General features: G+C 42.6%; 1 protein-coding gene across 7 annotated transcripts in view; it reads right to left on the reverse strand.

Moving 5' to 3' along the window:
* Window positions 1–14,088, reverse strand: part of CENPM (centromere protein M) — a 194,797-nt gene that overhangs the window by 59,954 nt on the left and 120,755 nt on the right. The gene's annotated exons all lie outside the window — the stretch shown is intronic.

Below are 14,088 nucleotides of genomic sequence, written 5' to 3' on the forward strand. Positions count from 1 at the left end.
ATTAAAATCTTTGAAAACACATATCAATGATACACAATTTTTTTTTTTTAAAAACATCTAAAAACAGCATAGTATTGTATTTCCAGCCATATTCAACATACTTGGCCTGCTAGATATAATAATCTATTATGTTCAACCTCAGTGGATGTACAACCTGTAACCACTGGGGGCTCAGAGGATGAGCCCCTCGTGGATGAACCCGGGTTCAGTAAGAATAATAAAGTGCAAAAACCTGTGTATAACAGTGCATATCAGCCCTGCTTGGGACCATAAAAGTGCATATAGTGCCATATATTTACACAAACAACCATTCATCATATTCAATAAACCTGAACTGTGCAACCTATCAAACTGAAAGTGCAATTTAAGAGGGGCGCATGCGCGGCGAGCTGGGTGGAGGACGCAACCCGATGTAGCTCTTGCTTAACTGAGCATATTTCACCGCTTACCGAGGCTAATCCGACACTAACGACCAGAAACAATAGCACCCTCGAGCAGGATCACTCGTGCATGTCTCCGAAGAGAAAGAAGAGAGTTGAACCCCAGCAGAGGCTTGTCAGAGATTACTTCTTAAGGCCGCGTGATTCCACCATGTCGTCACAAGATGGCCGCGGCTCTCCTACTCCCTCCCAGGGCTCGCAAGCGGAATCCTGCCCAGAGTGGACAACAGCTCGACCGGAACGGAGCAAGGGCCTGACCAAGCAAGACTTGGAGGACAGCCTTGAAAACATGTGCGCAAAACTGATCACCAAGTTCCAAGCAGAGCAACACAAAACAGAGTCCACTCTGATGTCGGTGATTGCGTCACTTGGAGGCCGCACAGACATACTTGATAGTAAGCATGACGACTTATTAACAGACCATCAATCTTTACGCGCGGAACACGAGCATTTGCAAGAAACTGTGACCTCTTTAGAAGGGCGGACCGAGGATCTAGATAATCGTAACAGGAGGAATAATCTCCGGGTGAGGGGACTATTGGACTCTTTTTCAGATCTGGAACCACATATCACCGCCATCTTTGCGGCCCTTCTCCCGGATGCAAAGGAGGGAGCTTTCATATGCGATCGCATGCACCGAGCCTTACGAGCACAACCAGGCCCGGATATGCCTCCACGTAATGTGGTGTTATGCCTGAAGGACTACCTCATTAAAGAAAGCATCCTAAAAGCCTCAAGGGAGCAACTCTCAATCGAATATGAAGGTAGCCGGATTCAGATTTTCTAAAATGTTTCACCGGTGACTCTTGAACGCCGACGGAAAATGAAAGGTATCACAGCCGCTCTCGTTAAGGCGCAGATCAAGTATCGTTGGGGCTTCCCTTTTCGTTTACTGGTTCCCCATAACGGAACTACTTTGTCCGCATCTACTCCATCAGAGGGAAAGCATCTCCTTACAAAACTGGTACTGGAACATTTGCCTTTCACACCGCCACGCAAGAACCTTAGAGCTCTTTCCCCCATCTGGACACCCTCTAAATCAAGAAGAATTAGAAATCTCCAATCCACGGATGACCCTGATTAAGGCCTGTATTGCTTCTGGTGGACCTCTCTCTTTTTGACCTTCATTTAGGGGATAAATCACTTCATTAAACTCCCATGGAGTAGCGGTTTGCTCCTAGGCTCTCGCTCGTGCTTTAGTGGTCCCCCCTTTTGATCCCTTCCTTCGGTGTGTGATAAAGGTTTTTCCGAGTACACAAGCCCCTGTTTTGGAGCTGGCTCGGAAGTGAAGATTTGATGCTTAATTGCTCATGATTTATATGTTATCTATGCTTGCTATGTTCTTTTTTCCTTTTCTGTGCAACGTTAATATGTTTAAGTTTATTTCATTTGACCTAGTAGGTTATTGGTTCTTTTCTGGTGCCTGCAGAGTATTTATGCTGTCTACCCTGGTCGTACACATCTTTTTGGTCCAGTTAGCTGAGAGGACGGAGAATAGTCGTATCCCTGGTCTGGTAAGGCCACCTCGAACCACTGCGTTACAAATTTTATCACATAATGTCCAGGGATTCAATTCCCAGACAAAACGTAAAAAGCTTTCCTTCAATATAAAATCGCTTAAAGTGGATATAATCTTCTAACAAGAAACCCATTTTGCCAAAACTGATCCTTTAAAATACATGGATAAAGCATTTTCCAAATGTTATTATACTTCTTATACCACTAAGACTAGATGTGTTGCTATACTCATGCATAACAGAGTGTTTTTTGAACCTTCACATATTTACAAGGACCCAGAGAGTAGATTTATTATCGTACAAGGACAATTGAGGGGAAAGGATATCACCTTTTGTAACATTTATGCTACCCCCACTTCACAAGCGGAATTTTTCAAAATGGTGTATGATAAGCTGGAATGTTATCACTCTACACATTCAATAGTAGCTGGTGACTTCAACTGTGTGCACAACCCGGTAGCAGACAGAAGCAAACCGTCTGAGTATAGCAGAACCTTCCCCAGAGCCCTGACAGGTCGTCATAAATCTTTTCAACTGACGGATCTCTGGAGAACGTTCAACATGGGAGATAATATCTCTATAATGACGAACAATTTGCGTCTCTCATCACTAGTTGGTGGTGGGAATATTCTGAAGACAATAGACAACACCGCAGGGAGCCAATCCTTTACTGGGAAGCTGCTAAGGCAGTCCTAAGGGGACGTATTATAGGACATGTCGCATCATATAAGAAAAAAGCGCTGGAGAACTACACTCAGGCATGTGGCAAAGTCAGAATAGCCTATCTAACATATCTAGAACACTCCTCAGACATTAACCGTCAATCATGGCTAAATGCTAAAAAAAAAGAGTGTGATCTCTGGTTGTAAAGATATGATAAAACCTTTCGATCATATAGAGCAGCAAAGTTCTTCAAATTAGCTAATAAGTCAGGAAAATTTCTTGCCAATTTAACTAAATCTGGGTGGGCCCCCAGTCATATCCACTCACTAAAAGATTCACAAGGTAAACTGCGATCAGGACATAAAGAGGTGATTGGTATACTTACTTCTTTCTATGAAAGATTATATAAATCCAAGGGAGTAGACTCTGTGAGTATGGAAGAGTATTTGGGGAAGATTACATTGCCGAAACTTTCGGAGGGAGATTTGGAATACTTAAATGCCGATATTACGGAAAAAGAAGTAGATCAGGTAATCAAACATTCGACGTTAGGGAAAGCTCCAGGTCCGGATGGACTCACGTCTGAATTTTATCGATTATTGAGACCACAAGTTACAACATGTTTAACCTCTCTATATAACAAAATTATTTCGACACAGACATTCCCCCCTACAGCCAATTTGGCACATATTAAATTGATTCCGAAGCCTGGCAAGGAACCAGAAGATCCAGCCTCCTATAGGCCGATCTCACTCCTTAATCAGGATATTAAATTTGCATCCAAGATTATGGCAGATAGACTGGCAGCTCTACTTCCCAATCTAATTATGGACAATCAAGTAGGATTCGTTCAGGGACGTAGTGCGGTGTCCAACATAAGAAAAGCTTTGTCTATCTTGGAACATTGCCGGCTGGGGGGAAGTGAGACTGGGTCGGAGGCCTTCTTGGCATTAGATGCTGAGAAGGCCTTCGATAGCGTCGAATGGCCATGGCTTCATAGAGTAATGTCGGCATTTGGGTTTGAGGCAAAATTTATGTCCTATATTTTGGCTATGTATGACAAATCTGAAGCTAAGGTGTCCTTACTGGAGGGGATGGGAGCGAGTGTATCGTTGAGACGGGGAACGAGGCAAGGATGCCCCTTATCTCCATTATTATTTAATTTGGCCCTGGAACCCCTGTCTCGCGCCCTAAGCTCATTGGACATATTTGAAGGTATACAAATTGGGGCCTGTCATGTAAAGTCTGCTCTATTTGCGGATGATCTTCTGCTATTCTTATATAACCCAAAAAGAGACTTGACTAAAATAATGACACATATTAAAATGTTTGGAGCTTTTTCGGGATTGTGGCGTAGCTATGGAGCTGTGGGCCCCGATGCAAGTTTTACAATGGGGCCCCCCAGGCACTCTATACATAACAATTGATACGGCGCACCAAAACCTGCCAATGGCAACTACAGCGTCAGAGGTGCAAGAAGGGGATGGAGAAGAGCTTGTTAATGTTTACCACTACTCAATGTATATATAGAAGTGATTATTATGAGCACAGGACCAATAGAGAGCTAATACTGTAGTTGAGGGAGGGACCTTCGGGGCCCCTCTGGCCCAAGGGCCCCGATGCGGTCGCTACCGCTGCACCCCCTATTGCTACGCCCCTGGGATTGGTTATAAACTATCACAAAAGTGAACTGCTCTTCCTATCTAAACATTTTTATGAGAAACATAAAGAATGGCTTAGTTTGAGAGGAATTAAGGGAGCTGCTGAATTTATTACATACTTGGGGATAAAAATACCGAGGGATTCTGGTCGTCTATATCAACTTAACTATGCTCCCCTTATAGATAAAATCAAAGCTGAACTACATAGATGGGAACATTTCCCGATATCTTTAAGCGGAAGAATATATTTGATCAAGATGATCAGTTTTGCACGTTTGCTGTATCCCCTCCAGACTATACCTATTCTGATGCGTCATAAAGATATTGTGACTTTGGAATCAGCTTTTGTAAAATTTTTATGGTCTGGTAAAAAGCCTAGAATCGCCTTATCCAAGCTAAAAAAATCAGCTGACCAATTAGGATTCAATTTTCCTGATATCAGAGGTTATAACTTGGCCTCACTATTTCGACATATAAGGGATTGGATGGGAAATTCCATTCACTATTCTAATACTCCCCTGGAGTCGGAAATGGTACTGCCTTGGTCTCTACAGGGTGTACTCCATACTAAACTTTCACTTTTGCCTTCTTATATAAAAAAAAATTTAGTGCTGCGAGACACTGTGCTTGCCTGGAGGGAATCCAGGAAACTGTTTAAATTAACAGGTCAACTATCTCAACGAGCTCCGTTGGTGGGCAACCCTGGGTTCCTTCCGGGTGATATGCATGCTGTCTTTCAAATATGGAAAAAAAAAAGTAGTAGTTCTCTTGTCCTCATTTCTGACACCCGCAGGGTCTTTCCAAAACTTTGAAGACATTAAAAAACAATATCCTTTTATGTCAACTCACCACTTTTATTACTCCCAACTTAAAAGTTATTTTGAATCAGTGATGGGAAGAAACGGGGTTTTACCCATAAATCAGAGATTTGAAGACATGCTGTCAGGATTAGATGGTAAACAATCCCTTTCGTGGATATACTCCTTTATTAGGGATAGACAATTAAGTAGGAGGTATGGACTTACTAATCATCTCTCCAAATGGTCCAACTTGAGTGGGAATTCTTTGGAGGAGGTTCAAGAATCTGTCATTTTAGCTTGGAATCTTACTAGGAAAACTATCATTAGTGCTGATTGGCGGGAAATGCAATATAAGATTATTCATAGAGCATATATACCAATAAAAGGACCCTACCGTCACTCTGGAAATACGGCTGGACTACATGGTTGCCCTAAATGTTCCTCCCTCTCCCCAGATTTGGATCACATGCTATGGTCCTGTGAATCTATACAATCACTTTGGGCTATGGCATTGGATCTCCTACGGAGAATTCATGGAAAAAATAGAGCATTACATCCCCTCTTCTGTCTGCTACATAGCCCTGATTTTTTGGAAGGAGAACAAACTAAATCTATCTAGAATAGAACATATGGTGTTGCTTGCTACCAAGAAGCTCATATTGCGTCATTGGTTACAATCTACTGTGTTTACCGAAAATTTGCTGAAAGAAATAATAGATCACCTCATGCATTTAGAAAGCCTAAATATTGAATGAGAAAAGAAGCATTCTCTAAAGAAGTTCTTTAAAACTTGGAGGGCTTATTTAGAAAAAGAATGCTCTAGAGAGCTGATTAAGAGCGTGATGACTGCTTTACAAAACACTGCCTGATACCTAAAGCAAAAAATAGGTGGATATCTGGGGGTACTTGAAGTCTAATAATAGGAGAAATAAATCTTTGAAAGAATAATGAGACGTGGGGGAATTCTGGAGGGAGATAATATGTGACGGAGACACTAATATTGTATATAGTTAGGGGGGGTAGAATAGATGTTACAGGTTGAGTCTATATAATGTATACTGATATTAATCTGCCGAAAGGGAAACGTGTTGCATCTAGAAAAGGTGGAGAATAATATGACGGATCCATAATTGATAAACTCTGGATGATGTTGCAATGAATCCGCTTTGCCTGAGAGGCTAAGAATAGGTAGAGATGTTAAAACTTTACTAATTTCTATGCACCTCTTAAGAACCCTATTATGTACTCGTCTAATGGAGAAATGGTTTTCTTTTCTTTCTCATGGTATGATATCTACTATAAAAGAGAAAAGTTGAAGGTTGTAAATGATTACTGTTGGAAAAAAAAAAAAAAAAAAAAAAAAAAAAAAAAAAAAAAAAAAATATATATATTATATATATATATATATATATATATATATATATATATATATATATATATATATATATATATATATATATATATATATATATATATATATATATATATATATATATATATATATATATATATATATATATATATATATATATATATATATATATATATATATATATATATATATATATATATATATATATATATATATATATATATATATATATATATATATATATATATAGATATATTTATTTATTTTCGGCTGTGAATTTTAGAAACGTTGTCAAATGTTATATGACAATCTTCAATAAAAATGTATTAAAAAAAAAAAATACATGGGAGATAAAAGCTACACATTTTTCACACCCACACCAGGTTTATGCTCGCTTAGACTACATTTTTGTGTCTCCTATTTTGGTAGCAAAACACTCTGAGATTCATACAAGTGTATGGTCTGATCACCATATTGTATCAGGACATTTTTCAGGATTTGGTGTTCCATTCTCCCCTTTATCCTGGAGACTGAATGATCTTCTTTTACAAGACCAATCGATTACGGATTATATACATGAAGCTTTGTAGGAATATTTCATTCATAATAACAATGGAGAGGTTTCAGCCACCACCTTGTGGGCAGCACATAAAACGGTTATACGGGGTAAGCTGATTGGTCTTGCAATAAGGAGGAAAAGAGATAGGCTGTCAAAAATTCTACTTCTTACAAAAGAACTTGATAACTTATACAAGCAACATGAATCTGGGGAGGGGATGGCTACAGTCGCAATGATCCGTGAGAGGAGACTAGAGCTAGATAAATTATTATCTGAAAAAGTAAAGACCCTGAAATTTGCAAAAACTAAATTCCTATTACATAGCAATACATCAAGTACAATGTTTGCTCGTAAATTAACGCAATATTACAAACCCCCCCACGTATATCGATTACAAAACAAAAAAGGAAGTTTGGAAGTTATCCCAGAGAAGGGTTTAACTATTTTTGTGGAGTATTACTCCAAACTTTTTGCACCCCCTACCTCCATCCCATCCACTCAAATTGACAATTGGCTAGAGTCACTACCTATTCCCTCTTTGCCACAAGATCAATTAGACAGCCTGAATTTACCCTTTACAAATAAGGAAGTTTATGATGCAATTAACTCTTTAAAAGCACAAAAATCACCAGGCCCTGACGGCTTCACTAGCAGTTATTTCAAAAAATTCTCTCAAACATTGATTCCTTATATGGTGGACATGTATAACGAAGTTCTCTCAGGCCATAAATTCCCAGAAGATATGACTCAAGCCAATATGACATTGATTCCAAAACCCTCCTTAGATCACACACTTCCTCAGAACTTCAGGCCAATCTCATTAATAAATAATGACATCAAGGTGTTTTCAAAGGTTTTGGCAACCCGCCTCTCACAGATCATTCTTTCTCTGGTATCCTCACCACAGACGGGTTTTATGCCACAAAGACAAACAATTGATAATATTCGCCTGGCCTGTAATATTTTGCAAGATGCACAGTTAAATAATAATAGACTTCTCATGCTGGGATTGGATCTTCAGAAAGCTTTCGATTCGGTCACCTGGTCTTACCTTTATAAGGTTCTTGGGAAAATGGGTTTTTCAGGGAATTTTATGTCGGGGATTACAGCCCTCTACAATACCCCTCTAACTCGTATTAGAATTCTGGGATTATTTTCAGAGCCAATTTTATTAGGAAGAGGCACTCGTCAGGGGTGTCCTCTATCCCCATTATTAATTTCTCTTGCTCTTGAACCCCTATCCCTTGCGATCCAACACAACCCGAACATCAAGGGATATGAGCTCAATGGAGTAGAGTTTAAAGCCAGTTTTTATGCTGATGATTTCCTTTTATTTCTATCACAGCCATTAACCTCTATGCCTACATTGTTACCCTTACTAGAACAGTTTGGGCTATTATCCGGATTACACGTGAATGTGACAAAATCACAAGCTATGCCAATTAACCTTCCTCATCAGGTAGTAAAACTATATCAAGCTAATTTTAATTTTAAATGGCAAGAAAAGAGTATGTCCTATTTGGGAATTAAACTCCCAGCACTATTTGCTTCTTTATTATCAACAAACTATACTCCTCTCCTCAACTCCATATCCAAACATTATTAGAATGGTCCAAATACAGGATTTCCTGGATAGGTAAAATAACAGCGGTTAAAATGGTGGTTTTGCCACGAATTCTATACATGTTTAGGGCAATTCCTTTGACTCCTGGGAAAAATCTTATTTCTCAGCTTCAGAAGGTTATTAATAAATTCATTTGGGGTCTACGTTATATAGGCTGCCTATATCTGGGGGAGCTGGGGTTCCTCACCTATGGACGTATTTGTTAGCTACAAGATTTTCCCAGATGTTATACTGGTTTCGTCCTAATCTTAACATTCAGTGGATTCAATCTGAAACCGACTCAATACTTCCCTATAACATTCAAACTTTGCCCTACCTATCAAAGCATTATGTAAAGAACATTAAGTCTCTTAATCTTATTGTGGCCGATACATTACGCTTATGGCATAATAATTACTCTAAATTTAACCTAAAATCCACTTTTGCTCCTAAATTGTCTTTTATTGGGCACCCAGAATTCCTCCCAGCATTTACAGATGATTCTGCTTTTAGATGGTGGAAAGAGAATTTATAGACTACCTCAAATAGATTTTGGATTCACGATAAATTTCTGCCTTTTTCCCTTCTACGATTTAATAAAAACATTCCATGGGAAGAACATTTTAGATATTGCCAACTTAAACACTTTTTTATTAAAAATTCTACGCATGGAAGCCGATACAACGCGACTTATTTTGAGAATCAATATCTATCAGATCAACCTTTCTAAGGAGTTATTTCCGTTCTATATGCAATTCATTGGAATTTATGCCGAATCCAAATCAAAAAGTATGATACAATGGGAAGAGGAACTCCAGACTGAACTAGATATCCCTCAATGGAATAAGATTTTCCAGCATCTTAAACAGGCTACTAAAACTGCAACAGTAAGAGATACTGTGCTAAAGGTGATGCTCAGATGGTACAGAACACCCGCAAAGTTACATAAATTTCTTTCTCAAGTACCTCCTCACTGTTTTCGAAACTGTCAACACCAAGGTACCATGTTACACATATTCTGGGAATGCACAGTAGCAATAACCTTTTAGGCTGAAGCCAAAGATCTGCTGGAAAAGCTAATCTTCAAACCAATTACTTTAACCCCAGTGCAGGCCCTGTTTTTGACCCCAAATAATGAGATTCCCAAAAAATGGAAAAGAGTATACTTTGCACTATTAGGGGCAATGTTATGGGTAATAGCCCTTTCCTGGAAGAAAACTAGTCTCCAGTTCGAACTGGCCCTGACCAGGGTAGACAGCATAATGCTTACTAATTATATCTTATGTACGATGCAGGACACTGTTGAGAAATTTCATAGGTTGTGGGACGATTGGTCCCATGCACGGACAGGTACCATTTCTTAAACAGAATTTGTTAGTTGAATTTTTGTTATTTACTCCTTTAGTTCTAACATGTTATTGCCCTTATAGACCTTTGGTGTAAATCTTCTTTGCAAAATCTTATATAAGACTTATCTAAGTTGCTTTGTAAAATATTATACATTTATTGCAGCATTGTACAAGTTAACAGGTACTTAATTTGCAAAGTTAAGGATCTCTTTCCAGGACTCATGTCATGTGAAACTGGTTATATTGGATACATTGTATCATATTTCCACTGTATTGACCAATAATGCTTGTACTTTCTTAACCTTTTGGATACCATTGAGATTTTGTATAACATCTTTGAGCAATAAAACCAATGTGAAAGAAAGTGCAATTTAAATACTGTCAAAGTCACTAATAACTAGGGATGGGACGAATCCACAATTTCTTCAAATCCGAATCTAAAAAGGTTCTCGAATATCTCGAACCTTTCGAATCCCGAATCTAACGAATCCTGCACATAAGAATTGTGCGATCCATGGTATAGTTGCCCGCAGTATAAGTAGCTAGGTAAAGGTGTCTTCAGTATAGCTAGCAAGGTATAGGGGCCTTCACTATAGTTTGCAAGGTATAGTGGCCTTCAGTATAGGCAGCCGGGTATAGTGGCCTTCAGTATAGGCAGCCGGGTATAGTGGCCTTCAGTATAGGCAGCCGGGTATAGTGGCCTTCAGTATAGGCAGCCGGGTATAGTGGCCTTCAGTATAGGCAGCCGGGTATAGTGGCCTTCAGTATAGGCAGCCGGGTATAGTGGCCTTCAGTATAGGCAGCCGGGTATAGTGGCCTTCAGTATAGGCAGCCGGGTATAGTGGCCTTCAGTATAGGCAGCCGGGTATAGTGGCCTTCAGTATAGGCAGCCGGGTATAGTGGCCTTCAGTATAGGCAGCCGGGTATAGTGGCCTTCAGTATAGGCAGCCGGGTATAGTGGCCTTCAGTATAGGCAGCCGGGTATAGTGGCCTTCAGTATAGGCAGCCGGGTATAGTGGCCTTCAGTATAGGCAGCCGGGTATAGTGGCCTTCAGTATAGGCAGCCGGGTATAGTGGCCTTCAGTATAGGCAGCCGGGTATAGTGGCCTTCAGTATAGGCAGCCGGGTATAGTGGCCTTCAGTATAGGCAGCCGGGTATAGTGGCCTTCAGTATAGGCAGCCGGGTATAGTGGCCTTCAGTATAGGCAGCCGGGTATAGTGGCCTTCAGTATAGGCAGCCGGGTATAGTGGCCTTCAGTATAGGCAGCCGGGTATAGTGGCCTTCAGTATAGGCAGCCGGGTATAGTGGCCTTCAGTATAGGCAGCCGGGTATAGTGGCCTTCAGTATAGGCAGCCGGGTATAGTGGCCTTCAGTATAGGCAGCCGGGTATAGTGGCCTTCAGTATAGGCAGCCGGGTATAGTGGCCTTCAGTATAGGCAGCCGGGTATAGTGGCCTTCAGTATAGGCAGCCGGGTATAGTGGCCTTCAGTATAGGCAGCCGGGTATAGTGGCCTTCAGTATAGGCAGCCGGGTATAGTGGCCTTCAGTATAGGCAGCCGGGTATAGTGGCCTTCAGTATAGGCAGCCGGGTATAGTGGCCTTCAGTATAGGCAGCCGGGTATAGTGGCCTTCAGTATAGGCAGCCGGGTATAGTGGCCTTCAGTATAGGCAGCCGGGTATAGTGGCCTTCAGTATAGGCAGCCGGGTATAGTGGCCTTCAGTATAGGCAGCCGGGTATAGGGGCCTTCAGTATAGGCAGCAGGGTATAGGGGCCTTCAGTATAGGCAGCAGGGTATAGGGGCCTTCAGTATAGGCAGCAGGGTATAGGGGCCTTCAGTATAGGTAGCAGGGTATAGGGGCCTTCAGTATAGGTAGTAAGGTATAGGGGCCTTCAGTATAGGTAGCAGGGTATAGGGGGCTTCAGTATAGGTAGCAGGCTATGGGGGCCTTCAGTATAGGTAGCAGGGTATAGGGGCCTTCAGTATAGGTAGTAAGGTATAGGGGCCTTCAGTATAGGTAGTAAGGTATAGGGACCTTCAGTATAGGTAGCAGGGTATAGGGACCTTCAGTATAGGTAGCAGGGTATAGGGACCTTCAGTATAGGTAGCAGGGTATAGGGACCTTCAGTATAGGTAGCAGGGTATAGGGACCTTCAGTATAGGTAGCAGGGTATAGGGACCTTCAGTATAGGTAGCAGGGTATAGGGACCTTCAGTATAGGTAGCAGGGTATAGGGGCCTTCAGTATAGGTAGCAGGGTATAGGGACCTTCAGTATAGGTAGCAGGGTATAGGGGCCTTCAGTATAGGTAGTAAGGTATAGGGGCCTTCAGTATAGGTAGCAGGGTATAGGGGGCTTCAGTATAGGTAGCAGGCTATGGGGGGCTTCAGTATAGTTAGCAGGTTATGGGGGGCTTCAGTATAAGTAGCTGGGTATAGCAGCCGGGTTTAGTGGCCTTCAGTATAGGCAGCCGGGTATAGTGGCCTTCAGTATAGGCAGCCGGGTATAGGGCTCTTCAGTATAGGCAGCAGAGTATAGGGGCCTTCAGTATAGGCAGCAGGGTATAGGGGCCTTCAGTATAGGTAGCAGGGTATAGGGGCCTTCAGTATAGGTAGCAGGCTATGGGGGGGCTTCAATGTAGGCAGCAGGCTATGGGGGTGCTTCAGTATAGTTAGCAGGCTATGGGGGGCTTCAGTATAGGTAGCTGGGTAAGGGGACTTCAATATAGGCAGCAGGCTATGGGGGGCTTCAGTATAGGTAACAGGCTATGGGGGGCTTCAGTATAGGTAACAGGCTATGGGGGGCTTCAGTATAGGTAACAGGCTATGGGGGGCTTCAGTATAGGTAACAGGCTATGGGGGGCTTCAGTATAGGTAACAGGCTATGGGGGGCTTCAGTATAGGTAACAGGCTATGGGGGTGCTTCAGTATAGGTAACAGGCTATGGGGGGCTTCAGTATAGGTAACAGGCTATGGGGGGCTTTAGTATAGGTAACAGGCTATGGGGGGCTTCAGTATAGGTAACAGTCTATGGGGGGCTTCAGTATAGGTAACAGGCTATGGGGGGGGGGGGGGCATCAGTATAGGTAGCAGGCTATGGGGGGCTTCAGTATAGGTAGCAGGCTATGGGGGGCTTCAGTATAGGTAGCAGGCTATGGGGGGCTTCAGTATAGGTAGCAGGCTATGGGGGGCTTCAGTATAGGTAGCAGGCTATGGGGGGCTTCAGTATAGGTAGCAGGCTATGGGGGGCTTCAGTATAGGTAGCAGGCTATGGGGGGCTTCAGTATAGGTAGCAGGCTATGGGGGGGCTTCAGTATAGGTAGCAGGCTATGGGGGGCTTCAGTATAGGGGGCTTCAGTATAGGTAGCAGGCTATGGGGGGCTTCAGTATAGGTAGCAGGCTATGGGGGGCTTCAGTATAGGTAGCAGGCTATGGGGGGCTTCAGTATAGGTAGCAGGCTATGAAGGGGCTTCAGTATAGGTAGCAGGCTATGAAGGGGCTTCAGTATGGGGGGCTTCAGTATAGTTAGCAGGCTATGGGGGGCTTCAGCATAGTTAGCAGGCTATGGGGGGCTTCAGTATGGGGGGCTTCAGTATAGTTAGCAGGCTATGGGGGCTTTAGTATAGGTAGCAGGCTATGGGGGGCTTTAGTATAGGTAGCAGGCTATGGGGGGCTTCAGTATGGGGGGCTTCAGTATAGATAGCAGGCTATGGAGGGCTTCGTATGGGGGGCTTCAGTATAGATAGCATGCTATGGGGGCTTCGTATAGATAGCAGGCTATGGGGGCTTCAGTATAGATAGCAGGCTATGGGGGCTTCGTATGGGGGCTTCAGTATAGATAGCAGGCTATGGGGGCTTCGTATGGGTGGCACATATCCTCCTCCCTCCCCCCGCAGCCTCCTCCGCTTGTCCCCCTGCATAAATAAGGAGAAGCAGCCTCACCTCCAGCATCAGCGTGGAGCCCGGAGCGGCAGACTTCTCCCTTCACTTCCTAGTTCCCCCTAGTGGCCACCGGACCGGCTCTTACTGATGACGCGTAGTAAGAGCCGGTCACTAGGGGGAATAAGGAAGTCTGCAGGAGGTCTGCCGCTCCGGGCTCCACACTGGAGGTGAGAGGCTGCTTCTT

This window comes from Hyperolius riggenbachi, chromosome 6 (assembly GCF_040937935.1).
Source record: "Hyperolius riggenbachi isolate aHypRig1 chromosome 6, aHypRig1.pri, whole genome shotgun sequence".
In the NCBI taxonomy this organism is placed as follows: Eukaryota; Metazoa; Chordata; class Amphibia; order Anura; family Hyperoliidae; genus Hyperolius; species Hyperolius riggenbachi.